Source organism: Rattus norvegicus, chromosome 3 (genome assembly GCF_036323735.1).
Source record: "Rattus norvegicus strain BN/NHsdMcwi chromosome 3, GRCr8, whole genome shotgun sequence".
Taxonomy (NCBI): domain Eukaryota; kingdom Metazoa; phylum Chordata; class Mammalia; order Rodentia; family Muridae; genus Rattus; species Rattus norvegicus.
The window spans coordinates 64,440,346-64,460,878 of record NC_086021.1 but is presented as its reverse complement, the minus strand read 5'-3'; the positions used below and the strand labels follow the sequence as shown (position 1 = coordinate 64,460,878).

The window sequence follows — 20,533 nt, the reverse complement described above, 5'->3', positions numbered from 1 at the left end:
AGCCTGTTATCCCAGCTGAGGCAGAAGGATCTGGTGTTCTAGGCTGGCCTGGGCTACGTATCAAGATGCTGCTTCAAAACAAGCAAAAACAAGCACCAAGCAACATTCCTAGAGATAAAAACCGTATTTGAATTGTAGGACTGTATCTTAAATTAGACACTAAAATTCCAGGTAATTCAAAACAGCCCAGAAGAGTAAGTAGCGAAGATGCAGAGCAGATCGCTTCTGTTACAACTTCACGTGCCTCCGAGCCTTTCCCAGCTGTAAAGTTACTAAAGTATAGTGTTCCCAAAATAAGTAAACTCATGACTCTCTTGTGGATAGCAAAGGTTTTATGTCATTTATCATTTAATGTGGAAACTAGAAACACATTACGACTGCTTCAGAGGAGAACCCAAAAGGATCGTTTTTATGTGGAGCCAAAGAATGTTTAAATACATTTACAAATGGATACAGAGCTGGACTTTTCATTGGCTGGACCCGTGCGTGGAGTGGTAGGGTCGCTAAAATGATTCAGTCACGGTTCCACTTTGGAGTCGGTTGGCAAACAGCACGTGGGAATCCTTGTGGAGTGCTCTCAGTTACAGAAAATTGAAGATTTGGGATTTACAAATTACAGAATTATAAAACAATTTTAAGTAAGTGAAAGTCAAGAGCCTGTTGTACTCAATGCCGTCTTCCACCGGAGATATCCAGTAGGAATATCTTGTTTCTTTCTCCTGAGCACACCATGATTTATTTTAATCAGAAGCAGACAATAGGCTGGTATTGGAGGTGGAGGTGGAGGTGGCACAGTGGTGAAAGTGGGGGCACACACTTTCAATGGCGGAGGCGGAGGCGGAGGCGGAGGCGGAGGCGGAGGCGGAGGCGGAGGCGGAGGCGGAGGCGGAGGCGGAGGCGGAGGCGGAGGCGGAGGCGGAGGCGGATCCGATCCGGATCCGGATCTCTGAGGCCAGCCTAGTCTACAGATGGAGTTCTAGAACCAGGACTAAGGGGTTGGGGATTTAGCTCAGTGGTAGAGCGCTTGCCTAGCGAGCGCAAGGCCCTGGGTTCGGTCCCCAGCTCCGAAAAAAAAAAAAAAAGAAAAAAGAAAAAAAGCTAGAACCAGGACTACACAAAGAAACCCCGTCTCAAAGAAAAAGAAAGAAGGGAGGGAAGGAAGAAAGGAGGTAGGGAGAGAAAGGGAAGGAAAAGAAATGAAAAACCCAGATAAACTAGTTTGGTGTTTTCCCCCTGCCACAACATCAAAAGTTAGTGAATAACAATAAACTCACAAGATACAACAATTTAATTGGCAGTAATTAGTAGCCAAGTAGTCCCGACTTCTTTGATAGCCAGTAAGACTAATAGAAGTTGTTTAATTTTAATCTTAACTACTAAGATTGCACGAGGTAACTCAGATTACACAAGATGTTTATCTGTCATCTATCTACTATTTCTCTCTCTCTCTCTCTCTCTCTCTCACACACACACACACACACACACACACACACACACACACACACACACACACACAGTCTTTAAATAGACCTCAGCAGAGTTCCAAGAGCTTCAAGGAGGCCTAACTGAGAGGCAGAAGCAGGAATCTAGTAGCTAACTTAAAACGTCTTTGCACTCTGTTCATATTATTAACCCTGATGGAGGTCTGCTGGAAGTTACAGTCAGGCTGTTGGATCACAGGCAAGCTGAACTGAAGAAGTGAACCGTGGGATTCTGGGAGCTGTAGAAGCTCAGACGGAAAAATGGGCAGATGAGGGGATGGTAACTCATGTAAGTCATGTCCAAGCTGGGGACTGAAATCTTTGGGATGCTTGGTGGTTCTCTGCCTATTGGTCCCTTGACACACAAGGACCCTTGGTTATGTCACAGGTTGGTGTGGCCATTACACATTGCAGAACTAGGTGTCCTCTTCTTTACTGGGGCTTCTTAAAGAAAGACATTATCCCCTTTCCTCAACTGGGCATGTTTAATAAATTTTCCAGCCTGGTCTTTCTAATTTGATGGCAATTACATATATATATATGTGTATATATATATGTGTATATATATATATATATGTGTGTGTGTGTGTGTGTGTGTGTGTGTGTGTGTGTGATGGTCAGAAGACAGTTCCCAGAAGTAGATTCTTTCCTTCTACCAGATGGGTTTTGGAGATTGAATTATTCTTGGCAGCAAGCGCCTTTCCCGTTGAGCCATCTTGCCAGCCCCTGATATGATCTTTAATATCTCCATGTGGTTCTACAGTCCCAAAAGTTCACAGAGTGGTGGACACCCTTTCTATTTTTAGTAATATGCTATTTATCACTTTGTGCCTTGTGGGTGGTGCTAGGCGGATAGTACTATCTGTGTGTCCACTAAGGTACAAAGTCATTCTCTGACCTCAAAATGGAGTCAGAGCTGTTGGTAAAATGGAATCTCTTAGTCCATGGCAGTCTTACAAAACGGTTTTACAAAATATGGGGATACTTAGACAAGAGAACAGATGATCTCAACAACTTAGTCTAGGCCTGAGAAGACGGCTCAGTGGGTAAACATGTTTGCCAGGAATGCCTGACGGTTTGTAGTTGCATCTCCAGAGCCCATGTAGAAGCCACAGGGTGGAAAGGGAGGACCGACACGCAAGGCTGTCCTCTGACCTCCACGCATATGCCATAGTAGAAGCGGCCACACAGATCGAGTTGTAGATACACACAAAGGGAAATGCATACTTTTAAAACCAGCTCTTGACAACTCTCCTCGTAGACTTGTCCGTGAGATCTCACTCCCTCTGTTCCCTCCTCCTTGTGATTCTGTCGGAAGGATTCAGATGCAACAGAAAGCATGAAGAAGATGGTAGCGTTTATTACACAATGCAGTGAGGCTCCTCTCAAGGGCTGGGAATGAATCTCTGCCAAAGAAACTGTGTGCTAACCTTCATCGCAGTCAGAGTTTATCCCCCAACACACACGCACACACACACACACACGCACACACACACACGCACACACACACGAACACACACACGCACACACACACGCGCACACACACACGCACACACACACGCACACACGCACACGCACGCACACACACACGCACACACACACACACACGCACACACACACGCACACACGCACACACACACGCACACACGCACACGCACGCACACACACTCACACACACACGCGCGCACACGCACACACACACGCACACACACGCACACACACGCACACACACACGCACACACACACGCACACACACACACACGCACACACACGCACGCACACACACACGCACGCACACACACGCACGCACACACACGCACGCACACACACACACACGCACACACACACACTTTTTCTTGTTTTCTGAGACAAGGTTTCTCTGTATACTCCTGTATGTCCCGAAACTCACTCTGTAGATCGGGCTGGCCTCAAACTCAGGGATCCCAGCCTCTGTTTGCTAGGATTAAAGGTGTGCACCACCATGCCACCCCCACCACACCCCACCCCCTGCTGAGGATGACATTGATTTCCTGATCCTTCTGCATTCACATGTGACAAGCTAAGTCCATAGACTTGCATCGTCCCACCTAGATCATGCTTTGTGGAAGCCAGGCATCTTCCCTACCATATAGATTTCATTCCCTGCTTGGGATTTACACTATGTCTGAAGTCTGTACAACAACCAGCTTTCTCTAGTGGGTGTGTTCCTGCCCAGGTGATCAACAGGCCCATTTAGGCTCACTCTTTACAGGAGGAGAAAAGATGTGTCTGGTACGTCTCTCTTCTCTGCTGGGAAGCCTCAGGCTAGACATGACCTTGTAAGGTTCAGACAGTTATCCGTTTAGACCTTTAGGGCTACTAGAATGCTGTGTCCTCACCTAGGATCAGAGAGCTAAGATGTAAATCCCAGTTGTCTTTCATTCCTGGTTTTACAAGCTGTTGATGATGAGGGAAGGGTCCATCCTCAATGACCTTCAAGCCTGCTAAGACCTACCTAGGCATCGAACAAAATGAATCCCGTAAATTAAAGCCACAGACACAAATGAGCAATGCTATTGTCTCAGTGCTGGGCGGTGTGCTATGAGATCTTGGCTAGGAGATTGAATTGCCTCTAGATCAGCTATGCTACTCTTCGTCCATACTGTATAAAACAGATTTATCTGCCCAATGTCCCAACGCCTAAATGAAAGTCTTACTCTAAACCCTTCAACACTTTAAATAAAAGATGACAAATTTTATAAATATTAAAATGATAATAAAACTGACATTGCGTTCGTAGGCAGCCTGATGAATTATTACACATGCATCGAACCGCACAATCACGACCACAATCTAGACACAGGATTATCCCGCCGCCCAAACATTCTGCCTGATCTGCTTGGTACTCACGCCCTGTCCCTACACCCACCAGCCGGTAATTCTGACTTTCAGGAATATTAAACGTATTGAATTGCAGAGCGTGGAACCTTTGAAAATGTGTTTAAGTAATAAACTCAGAGGCTTGTGAAAGTTATACAGAGCTTCCGGCACACTTCCCCAGGTACCTCAGCGAAGCCAGGAAGTGAACGGCGGCAGTAGGAACCATAGATTTCTCCTAGAGTTCACCAGGATAACAGGCACTCGCCGTGAGTGAGGGTGCAGTTCTGAGCAGCTGCGTCATAGTGAGACTTCCTTCACCATCACGATCTAGAGATAGCGAGGTCCTGTTAACATAAACTTGTTCTGCCCCTCTGTAGTACTCTCGTGCGGAGTTTAACATGGGGAAGCCTTTCTCTGTACGGTCTAAGCCTCTTTAAATATAAATGTCACTTATGTTTTATTTATGCGTGCATGTGCAGGAGGCTTCATCATGAGCTGGAGGACAGAGGACAGCCTTTGGGAGTCTGTTCTCTCTTACCCTGTAAGTCCCGGGGATTAAACTCAGATCAGCAGGCTTGCCAGCAAACATGACTACTCATCCAGCTAGATCATCCGTCCCAAAGCCCTCTCTTTTTTTTTTTTTTTCTCTCGGAGCTGGGGACCGAACCCAGGGCCTTGCGCTTCCTAGGCAAGCGCTCTACCACTGAGCTAAATCCCCAACCCCCAAAGCCCTCTCTTAAATGTTTGAAAAATGGTGTGTGTGTGTGTGTGTGTGTGTGTATGTGAAATATGTGTCAATAGGCAGGTGACTATCACTGCACTTGTGGTGTGTCAGAGGTCAGAGGACAACTTTGTGGAGTCTGTTCTCTCCTTCCACATTTACATTAGTTCTGGGATGAAATGTAAGTTGAAATGCTTACTTTGCACTTTACCCACTGGATTATATCAGCAGCCCCTCCCCCTTCCCCCCCTCCTCTTCCCCTTCCCTCTTTTTCTTTTATTTCTTTCAAAATTTTAATATTTTATGTGGGTGGTATTTTGCCTGTATGTACATCTGTGTACCACATTCATGTCCAGTGCCCCAGGAAGCCAGAAGAGGGCCTCAGATGTCCTGAACTGTAGTTCTGGATGGTTCTAAGCCACTATGTGGGTACTGGAAATTGAACTCAGGTCCTCTGGAAGAGCAGCCACTGCTCTTAACCGCTGAGTTATATCCCCAGGTCCCAGTCTTGTAATTGGGCAGAATTAATTAATTGTGTGTATGCACGCATGCTTGTCCCTCCCTCTGTGTATCCATGTTGTCATAAATATTCATTTGGAAGCCAGAAGAGGATACTGAGTGTCCTCCTCCATCACTCTCTACTGAAAGTTTAACTATTTTTGCTAGGCTGGCTGGCCCCCAAGCTCCTAGGATTCACCTGTCTCTACCACTCAGTGCTGGGGTTCCAGACAGGCACATCAATGCCTGACTTTTCACATGGGTGCTGGGGATTTGAACTCAAGTCTTCTGCTTGCACAGAAAGTGCCCTTAGCCAGTGAACAATTTCTTCAGCCTTCTAATTACATTTTTGATATTGTACTATTAATTAATTAATTGGGCTGCTAGGGATTGAACCTAATGACTCACACTAAGTAAACACATGCTTTGCCACTAGCTATACAAAGGTCTTATTTTTATTTTTATGTTTTCAAGACAGGGTTTCTCTGTGTAGCCTTGGCTATCCTAGAATTCACTCTGTGACCAAGCTGGCCTCGAACTTACAGAGATGCACCTGCCTCTACTCCCTAGTGCTTGGATTAAAGGTGTGCACCACTACCACCTGGCTTACTTTACATTTTTACTGGTATGATTATATATAGAAAATTCAACAAGAGGAACATTTCATTGTGAGTTGTTTTGCTCTCACTTCTTACTTTGTTGAATGACAATGACTCTACCCCGTATGGAGGGGCTGGTAAAATCTGCTGCATCACTGGCGTGAAGTGTGCTGCGTGGCTCTGAGATATTTGGGCATCTTCAGACACCAGGAAGGAAATCGGAGCCTGTTTCTTAAAGTGCGTTCAAAGTTTCCTACAACTTTGTTGAACCAAATGGCAGGAACTCAGTTGATCGTCTTTCCTCTCCAGTGCTTTTCCAAAAACCATGTTCTCAGCATTAAGGATGACATCCATTTTAAACCCCTGAGAATAAATACCATTTAGTAATAAATGGCGCTGGGAAAATGAGATGCATAAGATTTTTAAAAAAGGAAACAAACAACAAAAACAATTTTTTAAGGAAAATTAATTTTCTAAACCTATGAAATCTCAGGTCTTCATCTGGACATTTCTTCCTGTTGCAGTAAAATTTAAAAAGGATCGTTTGCTTTCAGCTCCCGAGAGCTGGATCTGCTCACTCCGGCTGCTACTCTGCCGCTCTGTCGGAAAGCCACTCAGTCTCAACTGTCTCCCTTTAAGTCACCCTCCTTGCACATTCCCCTAGGCAGTAGTTACCATGCCTGGCGCAAGCGCGCGCGCACACACACACACACACACACACCTCATCTCATTCTGCAGGCCCTGCGCTCCATGCGGGCAACAGAACCACATCGTACACTCTAACTGCCTCTCAGCCATTTCTTTCTTTTTTTTTTTTTTTTTTTTTGGTTCTTTTTTTTTTTTCCGGAGCTGGGGACCGAACCCAGGGCCTTGCGCTTCCTAGGTAAGCGCTCTACCACTGAGCTAAATCCCCAGCCCCCCAGCCATTTCTTTCACACACTGTCCTCTTTAGCCCAGTAAAATCAAAGTTTCAGAAACTTGTAATTTAGCAATTAGATTTATATGTTAAATTCTCGATCCACAATTCATTCACACAATAAATTCACTGCCCATTGATAAAGATATAAACCGCCCACCTAGACAAGATAAAAATCGATTTAATTCACCTAAATCTGAACCACCCTTCTCTGCAGACTCCTTCCTGATCTCTGTCCTTCCTCCTCTCTCCCGCCTTACAAAAACTTTGTCCCCGCCCCCACTCTCTACTGTCCAATCATGTATCGCCTTGACGTCAACCTACATCTTCCCCCAATCGTTAGACATTATTTTTAGGTAAGAATGGCTACAGGTGTGTTGTCTCCAATTCATGTCGACTTGTTTACAAATTGAAATAAATTTTACTCTTACAGCAGACGGCGGCTTTGCGATGTCCAGAATACTGTTTAGCCATTTTGATTCGGGGAGGGCTCTATCCCCTTATTACCTATCCATTTCTGCTTCGTACGTTGTTTCTCTGAGGTTAATATCTATTATAAACATCGGGATGGTTCCAACCCTTGCTTGAATAAATCTCCAGCATTCGTTGACCAGTTTAAGCCATGAGCAGGATGGTACTTTTCTTCTAGTTCAGTACAAAGACACCCCAGTTGGCTTCTAGACATATTGCCTGGTGTGCAGAAACCAAGTACTAATTGCTGACAGCAAGAAACACCTTTCTTTCTTAACTTGCCTTTTCTTCCCAGTTCTTTTTTTTTCTTTCTTTAAAATTGTGGAACGCTTCACCAATTTGCGTGTCATCCTTGCGCAGCGGCCATGTTAATCTCTGTGTCGTTCCGATTTCAGTATATGTGCTGCCGAAGCGAGCACTCTTCCTAGTTCTTTTAATGTGAATCCTTTCTCTACAGAATTAGAATTAGTAGCCAAGGTAAGACCTTAACCAACTCATCACCATGGGTATTTATCATTGGTGTTTCTAGCTGGCTTTGCCCCGAGGTCCACAGACGTGGCTACTAATGATCAAGGTAGGACACCGATGTGAGTGGAATATTCTCCCATTTCCTCCTCCAGATTGGCTTTCCCCTTTCCCACACAGAGGTGCCATGTTTAGCAAATAAAAACACGAGGTGAACAGGGAGGCAGGCTTGTCTGCCACCTCCTTCCTTTTATGGTCACTGAAGGTTCTCTGTGGCCTTTTGTGAGGGCCATGGTTCTTACAGGCAGCCGCTCTCACAGCGGCAAACTCATTGCCAGCGACTGTACTGCTGTTCTACCCAACAGCTCATCCCAGGGCGCGACACCATTCTTTCCAGGTGTTCTTTTAGCCCTGGCCCACACTGCAAATGGTCCCATCCTCAATCCCTCATTTGGAAGTGCTATCTGTTCCTTGCTGGATCTCTAACTGACACAGAGTTGTTCTGGCTACTGGTGAACACCACATATTTTCTAAAAATATACATTGTAAATTGAACCGCAGGGCTATCAACTTATGTAGTCTATGGCTGTGTGTTTATGAGACTTCAGGGATGCTTCGGCATAGTTTGTAAATCACCCCTAATAACTCTAGTTGTGAGGCTTTAGAAGTGGCTCGACTCACCATTAGGCATCACTTTTCAGTGAAGCTCCCCCCTCCTTCCCTCATTCCTTCCCTCCCTCCCTCCCTCCCTCCCTCCCTCCTTCCTTCCTTCCTTCCTTCCTTCCTTCCTTCCTTCCTTCCTTTGAAACAGAATCTTGCTATATAGCTATCTGGTCTGGAAATTGCTATGTAGACCAGGCTAGCCTTGAAATGGTGACAATCCTCTAGACTCTTCCTCCCTAGTGCTGAGATTACAGGCATGCACTACCACGCCCAATTTTAGAATAAAGACTCCAATGCATTTAAGAACCTCCTCCTACTCTCTTCTTGGAATATGTGTAAATCCTTGATATTTATGGCATCTAGCCAGTTCATTTATTGACCATTCAAATGCATATGCATATATGCTTGTATGTGTGTGTATTAATTTCCTTTTCTTGTCCCTGACATCTTACGTTATTATCACAATATAGCACAGTCCAAATTTAAAAGTCTCACAGACTTAAAAAATTTAAAAGTCCAAGTTCTTGTTAAAAAAAAAAAAAATATATATATATATATATATATATATATATATATATATATATATATCACAAGACTGTGGTCTCCCATAAAATCCAAAATAAGTTGCATGTGTTCTTATTCTATGAGGGAAGAACCAGGGCATGTTTACAATGAGATCGAACCAAAACCAAAACCCAACAGTGTAAATAACTCAGTGACTGTCCAGCATTTGGGATTCACGTATCTTTTGGCTTGGGCAGCTCCACTTCTCCAGCTCTGACACCCAAAACACACATAGTTTTCCATCAACCTCAGTCCTCACTTGCTGCTATACTTGATGACTATCTGTGGTGGTTGGAATATGCTTGGCCCAGCGAGTGGCACTACTAGGAGGTGTGGCCTTGTTGAAGGAAGTGTGTCACTGTGGGGCTGGGCAATGAGACCCTTCTCCTAAACATGTGGGAGCCAGTCTTCTCCTGTTTGTCTTCGGAACAAGATACAGAACTCTCAGCTCCTACAGCACCATGCCTGCCTGGATGCTGCCATGTTTCCACGTTGATGATGATGGATTGAACCTCAGAACCTGTAAGTCAGCCCCAATTAAATGTTGCCCTTTATAAGAATTGCCTTGGTCATGGTATCTGTTCATAGCAATGAAACTCTAACTAAAACAGAAGTTGGCACCAGGGACTAGGGTATTGCTGTAATAGGCCTGACCATGCTTTTGTGAGAAGGAATGTGGATTTTGGGGCTTTAGAATTAAGACGAGCTACTCTCCATGACCCCGTTGTGCTTTCAAAAAAGTACCACGTGGGAGATTCTTACACATTGTTTGCCAAGTTCTGTTGCCAGTTTGGTGTGCAGTCTTGGCCCCCAGCACATATAATGGTTACGTCCTAACTTTGAGGAAGAATTTTCCAGAAGGTTTTGCCTCAGTGAAGCTGATTGGCCTCTTATTAACCACAGTCGATTTTTCAGTTCCAGCTAACGAGCGTCCATTATCCCAGTTAAAAAAAAAAAAAAAAAAAAAAGGCTTCACAGATCCTTAATTTAAATATATTGCATGAGTGACATTGATGGAGTTTTTAAGGAACTCTCAAACGTCTCTCTGAAACTTTACAAGCCAGGCCTCATTGTCTACATTTCTCTCAGAGTTCTTTTCTTACAGGCTCCCACAGAAACAGCTCATTAAACTCTGAGAACTCAATATCTTTTCCAGGTTAAGGTTCGAAACATTTCCAAAGTCCTTCCCCAAAACAACATGATCAGGTCCCATCACACATGGACTTTTGAAGGCTGGAAGTCTGAGACTGGATGCTAGACTGGCCAGATCCTGGTAAGGGCCACTTCCAGGTTGCTAACTGCCAAATTCTTGTTCTTAGGAATAAGGAGAAGGTGCAAGCTAGCTCCTTGGAGCCCTTTTGTTCTTTTCATTTAAAGATTTATTTATCTATTTTATTTATATGAGTACACTGTCGCTGTCTTCAGACACACCAGAGGAGGGCATGGGATCCCATTACAGATGGTTGTGAGCCACCATGTGGTTGCTGGGACTTGAACTCCGGACCTCTGGAAGAGCAGTCAGTCATCTCCAGTCTCTGGAACCTTTTCAAAAGAGAACTAATTCCATAGTGAAGGCTCTACCTTCATTTTCTAATTATTTCGAAGGGCCCCACCTCTAGAATTTTGGGGAACATGGTTTCAAATTTGAGGAAGATGTAAACATTCAGTTCATTGCAGTGTCTGACACCGAAAATAGCAGGGTAGTACTGTGCACACTTGGTAAACCGATAGTCAGCTGTAAAGGAAAAAACATCAGGTTAGATGTTGCCTCTCTCTTTAAGGAATCTGTTTCTAAAGCCTGTTGTCATTTTTTTGTTTGTTATAAGTTCTGTAGCATTATCTGACCATTCATATCATGCCTTGGTAGTTTTTGGCTGCTCCAAATATTTTGTTTTTTTAAAACTAAGAGAAACTGTATAAAGGATGATGTAAAGCACCTACAGTTTTTCTTTATTTTTCCTTAATAAGGTTAGGCTTAAAGACATGTTGTACTGGCTGGCTTTGTGTGTCAATTTGACACAAGCTGAAGTCATCACAGAAAAGGAGCCTCAGCTGTGGAAATGCCTTCATGTAAGGCAGTCCTGACTTCCTTTGGTGATGAACAGCAATGTGGACATAAGCTGAATAAACCCTCTTATCCCCAACTTGCTTCTTAGTTATGATGTTTGTGCAGGAATAGAAACCCTGACTAAGACAAATTGGTATTTGTGAGGAGTAGGGTATTCTGTTACAACTTGACCATGTTTTGGGGAGGACTGTGGAAGGACTTTGGAACTTTGAGCTAGAAGAACTATTGGGATGTTAAGTGCAGAAGATGGAGGTCTGGCTTGTGAAGTTTCAGAGGGAAGATTAAAGACTCTTATCAGGGCCATGTTGTTTGATTGTGAAGATTCTGTGGGTTTTGGTTAGCTGGGGCAGAAGAATCAGTTGTGATTACTAAAGTGAACCTTTGAGTTACTGGGACTATTGATGCTGGTCAGCTGGAGCTAAGAAATTAGTGGCAATTAAGAACAGACCAGCATCATTGAGGTGAAATCTTCTGGGAAGTGTTTCTGAGAGCACAAAGAGGCTGTGTTCCAGAGAAAGTCAAGGTTGTACCTCGTGCTGTGGCTGGACTTGGTGATGTGTAAGAGTCACCCAGGTGGTACTGGTTTTGAAGGCATGAAGGGGTCATGAAGAACAGCTGAGGCTGGGCACTGTGAGAGGTCAGGGAAGGCCATTGGTGAAGGTGCACCCTCAGTTGCAATTGATGGCCCAGGACTGAAGGAGTTACGTAAAGGAGTTGAGGTTTGGCACCATGAAGAGAGCCTGTGAGAGGCTATTGGTGAAGCCTAGCTGCAGTGGAGGACAGCAGCGTTTTGGAGATGCCAGTACCATAAGATGACCACCAAGAGCAGCAGTGGAGTACAGGCATCTGCAGCCTAGAAGACAAGGTATGTGCTACAAAGGGCAGAGCTGGAGAAGTGACCCAAGCCCTTGGAGGAGCCTAGAAGATCATTGGTGGATCCCAGACATTGGACAGTTAAGAGTTTGATTTTCCCTTTTAATTGTGACTGTGCCCTGATATTTTTCCCTCTTGAAGTAAGAAAGTATTTAGTGGAGTCCACAGTTAAGAGACTTTGAATTTTAAAAAGATTTTGAATTTTAAAAGATATTGGCTATTTTAAATGGATTGAACTTTTAATATGTATAGACTGTGTGACTCTTTTTTTTTTTAATAAATAAATCTTTTTTTTTTAAGATTTTATTTTATTATATATAAGTACACTGTAGCTGTCTTCAGAGACACCAGAAGAGGGCATTGGATCTCTTTACAGATGGTTGTGGGTCACCATGTGGTTGCTGGGAATTGAACTCAGGACCTCTGGAAGAGCAGTCAGTGCTCTTAACCGCTGAGCCATCTCTCCAGCCCGACTGTGTGACTCTTAAAGTTATTTAGATCTTGGGGATGAATAAGAAAGTAAGGTTTGAGGCTTAATAGTGATGTGTTTGTGTGTCAACTTGACACAAGCTGGAATTATCACAGAAAAAGAAGCTTCAGTTGTGGAAATGCCTTCATGAGATCCACCGGTAAGGCATTTTCTCAAGTAGTGGTCAAGGGGGGAGGACCCAGGAATTCAAGGCCCATACATAAACATAGTAAAAGCCATATACAGCAAACCAGTAGCCAACATCAAACTAAATGGAGAGAAACTTGAAGCAATCCTACTTGCCCCAGTCTGCAGGGCAGTCAGCAGAGGTTGTGGACCACCTAGGAGAGAATGGGGGACAAGAGACTTGAAGAAGGACGCCAAGACAAGAGTCTGATCAAGGTGACAATTTTATTTTTTTCCAAGGCTGAATTTATACCATAGCAGGGGTAACAGAGGGAGGGGGGAAGTAGGAAGCCTCTATGCAAGCCAAAGACACAGTACTGGTGTGGTCAGCTGATGTCAACAGGATGTTGGTTTTTCAGAAAGGTCACAGTTTGGTCATATCATTGGGCATCCTGACCACCAGATTTGTATTAGTTTTCTGCAGCTGGCTAGGGATTTTCCATGAACCCAGTCATACTTAACTCTAACTATACTATTAACATCAATAATGGAGGGTTTTAAGGGCATGGCTCCCAACACCCACTAAAATCAGGGATTAGACAAGGCCGCCCACTCTCTCCCTACCTATTCAATATAGTACTCGAAGTCCTAGCCAGAGCAATCAGACAACAAAAGGAGGTCAAAAGAGATCCGAATTGGAAACAAAGAACTCAAAATATCACTCTTTGCAGATGATATGATAGTATACTTAAGTGACCCCAAAAGTTCCACTAGAGAACTACTAAGCCTGATAAACAACTTCAGCAAACTGACTGGGTATAAAATTGACTCAAACAAATCAGTAGCCTTCCTCTACTCAAAGGATAAACAGGCTGGGAAAGAAATTAGGGGAACAACACCCTTCACAATAATCACAAATAACATAAAATACCTTGGTGTGACTCTAGCCAAGCAAGTTAAAGATCTGTATGACAAGACTTCAAGTCTCTGAAGAAAGAAACTTAAGAAGATCTCAGAATATGGAAAGACCTCCCGTGCTCATGGATTGACAGGATTAATATAGTAAAAATAACCATCTTGCCAAAAGCAATCTACAGATTCAATGCAATCCCCATCAAAATGCCAATTCAATTCTTCATAGAGTTAGAGGGAGCAATTTGCAAATTCATTTAGAATAACAAAAACCCCAGGATATCGAAAACTATCCTCAACAATAGAAGGACTTCTGGGGGAATAACCATCCCTGACCTCAAGCCGTATTACAGTGATAAAAAAACAAAAACAAAACTGTATGGTATTGGTACAGAGACAGGCAGGTTGATCAATGGAATAGAATTGAAGACCCAGAAATGAACCCACACACTGATGGTCACTTGATCTTTGACAAAGGAGCTAAAACCATCCAATGGAAAAAAGATAGCATTTTCAACAAATGGTGTTGGTTCAACTGGAGGTCAGCATGTAGAAGAATGCAGATCGATCCATGCTTATCACCCTGTATAAAGCTGAAGTCCAAGTGGATCAAGGACATTCACATAAAGCCAGATACTCAAACTAATAGAAGAAAAAGTAGGGAAGAGCTTCAAACACATGGACACTGGGGAAAATCCCCAAACAAATCACCAATGGTTTATGCTCTAAGATCAAGAATGGGACCTCATAAAACTGCAAAGCTTCTGTAAGGCAAAGGACACTGTTGTTAGGACAAAACGACAACCAACAGATTGGGAAAAGATCTTTACCAATCGTACATCCAATAGAGGGCTAATATCCAATATATACAAAGAACTCTAGAAATTAGAATACAGAGAGCCAAAGAACCCTATTAAAAATGGGGTACAGAGCTAAACAAAGAATTCTCAGCTGAGGAATATGGAATGGCTGAGAAGTACTTGAAGAAATATTCAACATCCTTAGTCATAATGGAAATGCAAATCAAAACAACACTGAGATTCCACCTCACACCAATCAGAGTGGCTAAGATCAAAAACTCAGGTGACAACAGATGCTGTGGAGGATGTGGTGAAAGAGGAACACTCCTCCATTGTTGCAAGCTGGTACAACTATTCTGGAAAAATTAAAAAGACCATTCTCAAGGTTCAGAAAATTGGACATTGTACTACTTGAGGACCCAGCTATACCACTCCTGGGCATATACCCAAATGATGCTCTAACATACAACAAAGACACATGCTCCACTATGTTCATAGCAGCCTTATTTATAATAGCCAGAAGCTGGAAAGAACCCAGATGCCCTTCAACAGAGGAATGGATACAGAAAATGTGGTTTATTTACACAGTGGAATATTACTCAGCTATCAAAAGCAATGATTTCATGAAATTCATAGGCAAATGGATGGAACTAGAAAATATCATCCTGAGTGAGGTAACCCAATCTCTCTCTCTCTCTCTCTCTCTCTCTCTCTCTCTCTCTCTCTCTCTCTCTCTCACACACACACACACACACACACATGATATGCACTCACTGTTAAGTGGATATTAGCCCAAAAGCTCAAATTACCCAAGATACAATCCACAGACCACATGAAGCTCAAGAAGAAGGACGACCGAAGTGAGGATGCTTAGTCCTTCTTAAAAGGGGGAACAAAAATATTCATAGGAGGAGATATGGAGACATAATTTGGAGCAGAAACTTAAGGAAAAGCCATTTAGAGCCTGCCCTGTTGTTGTAATAATATAAAAATAAAAAGTATGGTTGTCTTTTACCTCACTAGGTCCTGCACCGAGGTGCCCAAGATATCTGCTAGATATCTTGGCGGAAACACATCCCAGCCGCACACTTTCCTACACTCAAACCCTCACATAAAAGAACACACAACACAATAATCTTTGACCCAATTGGTAAGATATAATTGCCCACTTAAACATACAAAGCCCGGTACCATTCATCCCTTAGGAACATTGATAACAACCTGTAAATACCAGAGCAGAATCTTAACATCACCTGCCATGGCTTCTCCCCTCTCTCCATCTCTCTGTCCTGTCTCTCCTCCTTCCTCTAGTCTCCTCCTCTTCCTTCAAACTTCTCTCCTGCCCATCCTTCCTTCTCCTCCAATGACAGGCCTCCTTCTATCCTGTACCTGCCCCTCACCTGTACTTTACAAATTCAATGGAGAGGTGGTTCTGGTGAAGTCACCTGAGTTCTGAGTTCTCGTCTAGGCAGCTGTCCTTGGGGCAGTGGAATTAGCATCAAAATACAGTTAACTTCAGGACAAACCACAACACTGCCCCACCTGGGGATCCAACCCATATATAGGTATATATACAGCCACCAAACCTAGACAATATTGATGAAGCCAAGAAGTGCATGTTGACAGGAGCCTGATATAGCTGTCTCCTAAGAGGCTCTGCCAGAGTGTGACAAATACAGAGAATGCTAGCAGCAAATCATTGAACTGAGAATGGGGTCCCCATTGGAGGAGTTAGAGAGAGGGTTGAAGTAGCTAAAGAGGCTTGCAACCCCATAAGAACAGCAATGCCAACCAACCAGAGCTTCCAGGGACTAAACCACTACCCAGAGAGTACACATGGACAGACCCATGGCTCCAGCTGCATATGTAGTAGAGGATGGCCTTGTTGGGCACCAGAGAAGAAGCCCTTGGTCCCGCAAAGGCTGGATCCCCCAGTGTAGGGGAATGTCAGGGTGGGAAGTCTGGAAGCAGGGTAGTTTGGGGGGGAACACCCTTATAGAAGAAGGGGGAGGGGGATGGGATGGGGGTTGATGAATGGGAAACTGGGAAAGGGAATAGCATTTGAAATGTAAATAAAATATCCAATAAAAAATTTTTAAAAAGAAAAATCAAATATACTGTTGATCTTAGCCAAAAGGCAGAGAAGTGATGAAAAATCAAAAGACATATCTTGCTGTTAATTACCTAATTGTTTTCCCCATCCCCTGATTACCTAATTGATGTTAATTATATTTTTCTTCAATTCAAGTTACTAGGAACATTTAGGAATATACTTTATTATGTTATTTAGAAATCACACCCAGGAGGACAAAACATTCTTATAAATATAATAGGTCCTTTTGGAATGATTGGTAAGAAATATTCAAAAGAGAACGTTCTAGAATCTTTTCTTAAATTAACCTATTTATTTTAAGTATGGGTACCCTGTCTTGACACACAGCAGAAGAGGACATCTCTGATCCTGTTACAGATGGTTCTGAACCACCATGTGGTTGCTGGGAATTGAACTCAGGACCTTTGGCAGAGCAGTCAGTGCTCTTCACTGCTGAGCCATCTCTCCAGCCCAATTCTAGAATCTTAGTGTCGAAATATTATTGCTAAGGAATATTCTACGGGACCAGATAGTTCTATAATTTTATTTTACTAATTTCCAGGGTTTTCATCATATCCTCCCTGGATTAATACTTTAAAAACGAATGAATCATTCAGATATATCCTTTGGAAGTATTTAAATGTACCTTCTCATATCATTTCCTCTGTTTAATCAGAGTTGAAGTATTAATACCCACTGGTAGATATATATTTCTTTAAATTACCAGTGGTCTTACATGTAGTTATACATCAAACTGAAAGACTGTGTACCCAAAAGCCAGAACAGTGGCTGCCTGGGAAACAGAACTGGGGAGTGTTTTCTGGAGTCTGTATATGTTTCATTTTGCTTTGTTTGGATTGTTTTGAGACAAGGTTTTACTGTGTAGATCATGTTGTCCTCCAACCCTGTCCTGCCTCAGCTTCTGAGTACTGAGAATTCAGGCATTCACCATCATACCTGGGCCTCTAAATTGTTTTCTAATACCCTCAGACTGTTGTCTGTTTTTGTGTAAGTGCCTGTGTATAGGTGCATACATACATGTAAGGGCAGAAGTTGACATTGTATCTCTTTCTCAACTGTTCACCACTATACTGTTAGAGACAGGGTCATTCATTGAACCTAGAACTCACCAATTTGACTAGACAAGCTTTCCAGGGATCCACCTGTCTCTGTCCCCACCCACCACTGGGATTATAAACATATGTGGTCTGTCTTGCCTTTACATGGATGCTGAGGACTGAGCTTGAACACTTTACTGACTAAACCATTTCCCAAGCTCTCCAAGTGTTACTTTTGGATATATACCCATGTGTGTGCATGCGTGTGTGTGTGTGCGTGCGTGCTTGTTTATATGTTGTGGTGGTTTGAATATGCTTGGCCCAGGGAGAGGCACTACTAGAAGATGTGACCTTTGTCAGAGTAGGTGTGGCCTTGTTAGAGGAAGTGTATCACTGTGGGGGTGGGCAGTGAAACCCTCATTCTAGCCATGTGGGAGCCAATCTTCTAGCGGCCTTCAGATGAAGATGTAGAACTCTCAGCTCCTCTTTCACTATGTCTGCCTGGACGATGTCATGCTTCTACCTTGATGTTAATGGACTGAATCTCTGAAGCTGTAAGCCAGCCCCAATTAAATGTTGTTCCTATAAGAGTTGCCTTGGTCATGGTATCTGTTCACAGCGGTACAACCCTAAGACAGAAGTCAAATTAAAGAAAGAGCCATCTTAGTAAATTGACCCTTACTTAGATAGGGTTCCCCATTTCTTTTTCTGTGCCAGGTGTTGACATGGACTGTGCATGCAACATTGGCACTCCATCTCTGAGCTATACCTCCCACCCCATTACTGCAGTTCTTGACAGAGGACCACCATCATGTGGGTGCTGGGAACAGAACCTGGGTCCTCTGCAAAAGCAACAAGTTCTCTTAACCACTAAGTTAACTCTCCAACCTCTTGTTAGGTTGTTCTGTGTTTGCAAGAAAATACAAATAACAGTTCCACCTTTGTCCTGTTGCCTTTCTGGTATGAGAGTAGTCTTTCTTTACTGCAAGGATGACTGGATTGAGCTATCATCATCATCATCATCATCATCATCATCATCATCATCATCATCATCATCATCACCACCACCATCATCATCATCATCATCACTTATTGTTGTTGTTTTGTTTCTAAGTCAGATAACAACCTGAATCTCTGCCAGATATGCCCTGGATTTTCTATTGCTCTCCTAGTCCTTCACACTCAGATGTTGTTAACACGGGCACGCAGAAGACAAAGGCAGGCCATTCACGGCAGAATCAGGATAGAACTGTTGATGCTCATTCTCCAGCCCTGCACAGAATAAAGAAAATCCTTGGAGTCTCCTTGAACACTGCTAGATCTCTCCTGATTTTCAGCCAGTGCGTTAGCAAGTCTCTTCAATCGCAGCTTGACCCATCATGGCTGCAGTTCCACACATACAGAGCTAACCAATTGGTAATTAAAAAGATATTCAGAAAAGGGGCTGGAGATATGGCTCAGCGGTTAAGAGCGCTGACTGCTCTTCCAGAGGTCCTGAGTTCAAATCCCAGCAACCACATGGTGGCTCACAACCATCTGTAATGGGATCTGATGCCCTCTTCTGGTGTGTCTAAAGACAGCTACAATGTACTCATATGTAATAAATGAATAAATCTTTAAAAAAAAGATATTCAGAAAAAATGTGCTTGTACTAAATGCATTTGGATTTTTCTTGTATTGCTAGTCTAAAAGCAATGTAGAATAAGAACTATTTACAGACTATTTCTTTTTTTTTTTTATTCTTAAACAGATTTAATTATCTGGATTGCATAGGGGACAGTACATTTAAATTCTTGCTACTTTACAAACCGCTTTTTGATGTTTTAGTAAAGGTCTGCTAGCTCTGCCCACCATCAGGCGTATGGCTATAGACAGTGAGGAAGACGAGTGAGCGAGAGCTTGTCCTTCTGTTCACCAGGAAGTCCTCCTCTCTACAGAACAGGGGCAGACTATTTCTTTATACAGTATTTACATGTTACTTGGTATAAGTACTGGGCAATCTAGAGATGACTCAGGCATGTCCAACCTGTGGTTCACAGGCTACAACGGCTAAGGACAGCAATGAATGTGGCTCAACACGAACCTGTAAACTTACTTAGGATGCTGTGAGACATATTTGCATGTTTTGGTACTTGGTATGTGGTTCTGGAACATGGGTTTTATAGCTTTTTTTTTTTTCTTTTTTTCAGAGCTGGGGACTAAGCCCAGGGCCTTGTGCTTGCTAGGCAAGTGCTCTACCACTGAGCTAAATCCCCAACCCCAAGGAACATGGGTTTTGTAGATGACAGCGTTGTGTCTCAATGTCAGGAGGGTAGACATTGTGACGTCAGTACACTACGGGTTTGGGCTAGATGTGGAGTTTCTGGAACCAGTGGCCCATGGGTACTGAGAGAAGTTTTATCTCTCCCAATGAACCTCTTCTTGTCCATCTTCACCCCACTCTCACCCAAGTTGCTTATCTGAGGACAAAGGAGGTCAAAACAACTATGTTATCACCAAACCATTCAGTTCTTGTTCCTTCCATTCCTCTTGTCACGAAGCAACCAGAGCAATCTTCCAAAACAGAAGCTTGAATAGTTTCCCACTTATGATTAAGTGTGTGTGTGTGTGTGTGTGTGTGTGTGTGTGTGCGCGTGTGTGCACGCACACTCGTGCATGTGCATGTATGCATGTGTCATGGCACTCATGTGAGAGGGTATGTGTGTCAAAGGACAGTTTCTAAGATTTGGTTCCTTCCTATCATGATGCAGGTCTCAGAGACCAAACTCAGGTTGTCAGGCTTGGAATAATGACTTTATTCCGGAGTTCTGCCTTGCTGGCCCTCTAAATCTGGTTTGTGAGTCATAATTAATGTTCAAGAAATTGGCTTTTTGGGTTGGAGAGATGGCTCAGTGGTTA

The 20,533-nt window shown here is 43.3% G+C and overlaps 1 non-coding gene across 1 annotated transcript; it reads right to left on the bottom strand.

Annotated features, from left to right (window-relative positions):
• Nucleotides 1–7,860: 7,860 nt before the first annotated feature.
• On the bottom strand, nucleotides 7,861–7,964 carry LOC120101955 (U6 spliceosomal RNA). Its single transcript, XR_005503008.1, has one exon. It is a non-coding gene; the product is annotated as a U6 spliceosomal RNA (small nuclear RNA).
• Between the last annotated feature and the right edge of the window lie 12,569 nt (nucleotides 7,965–20,533).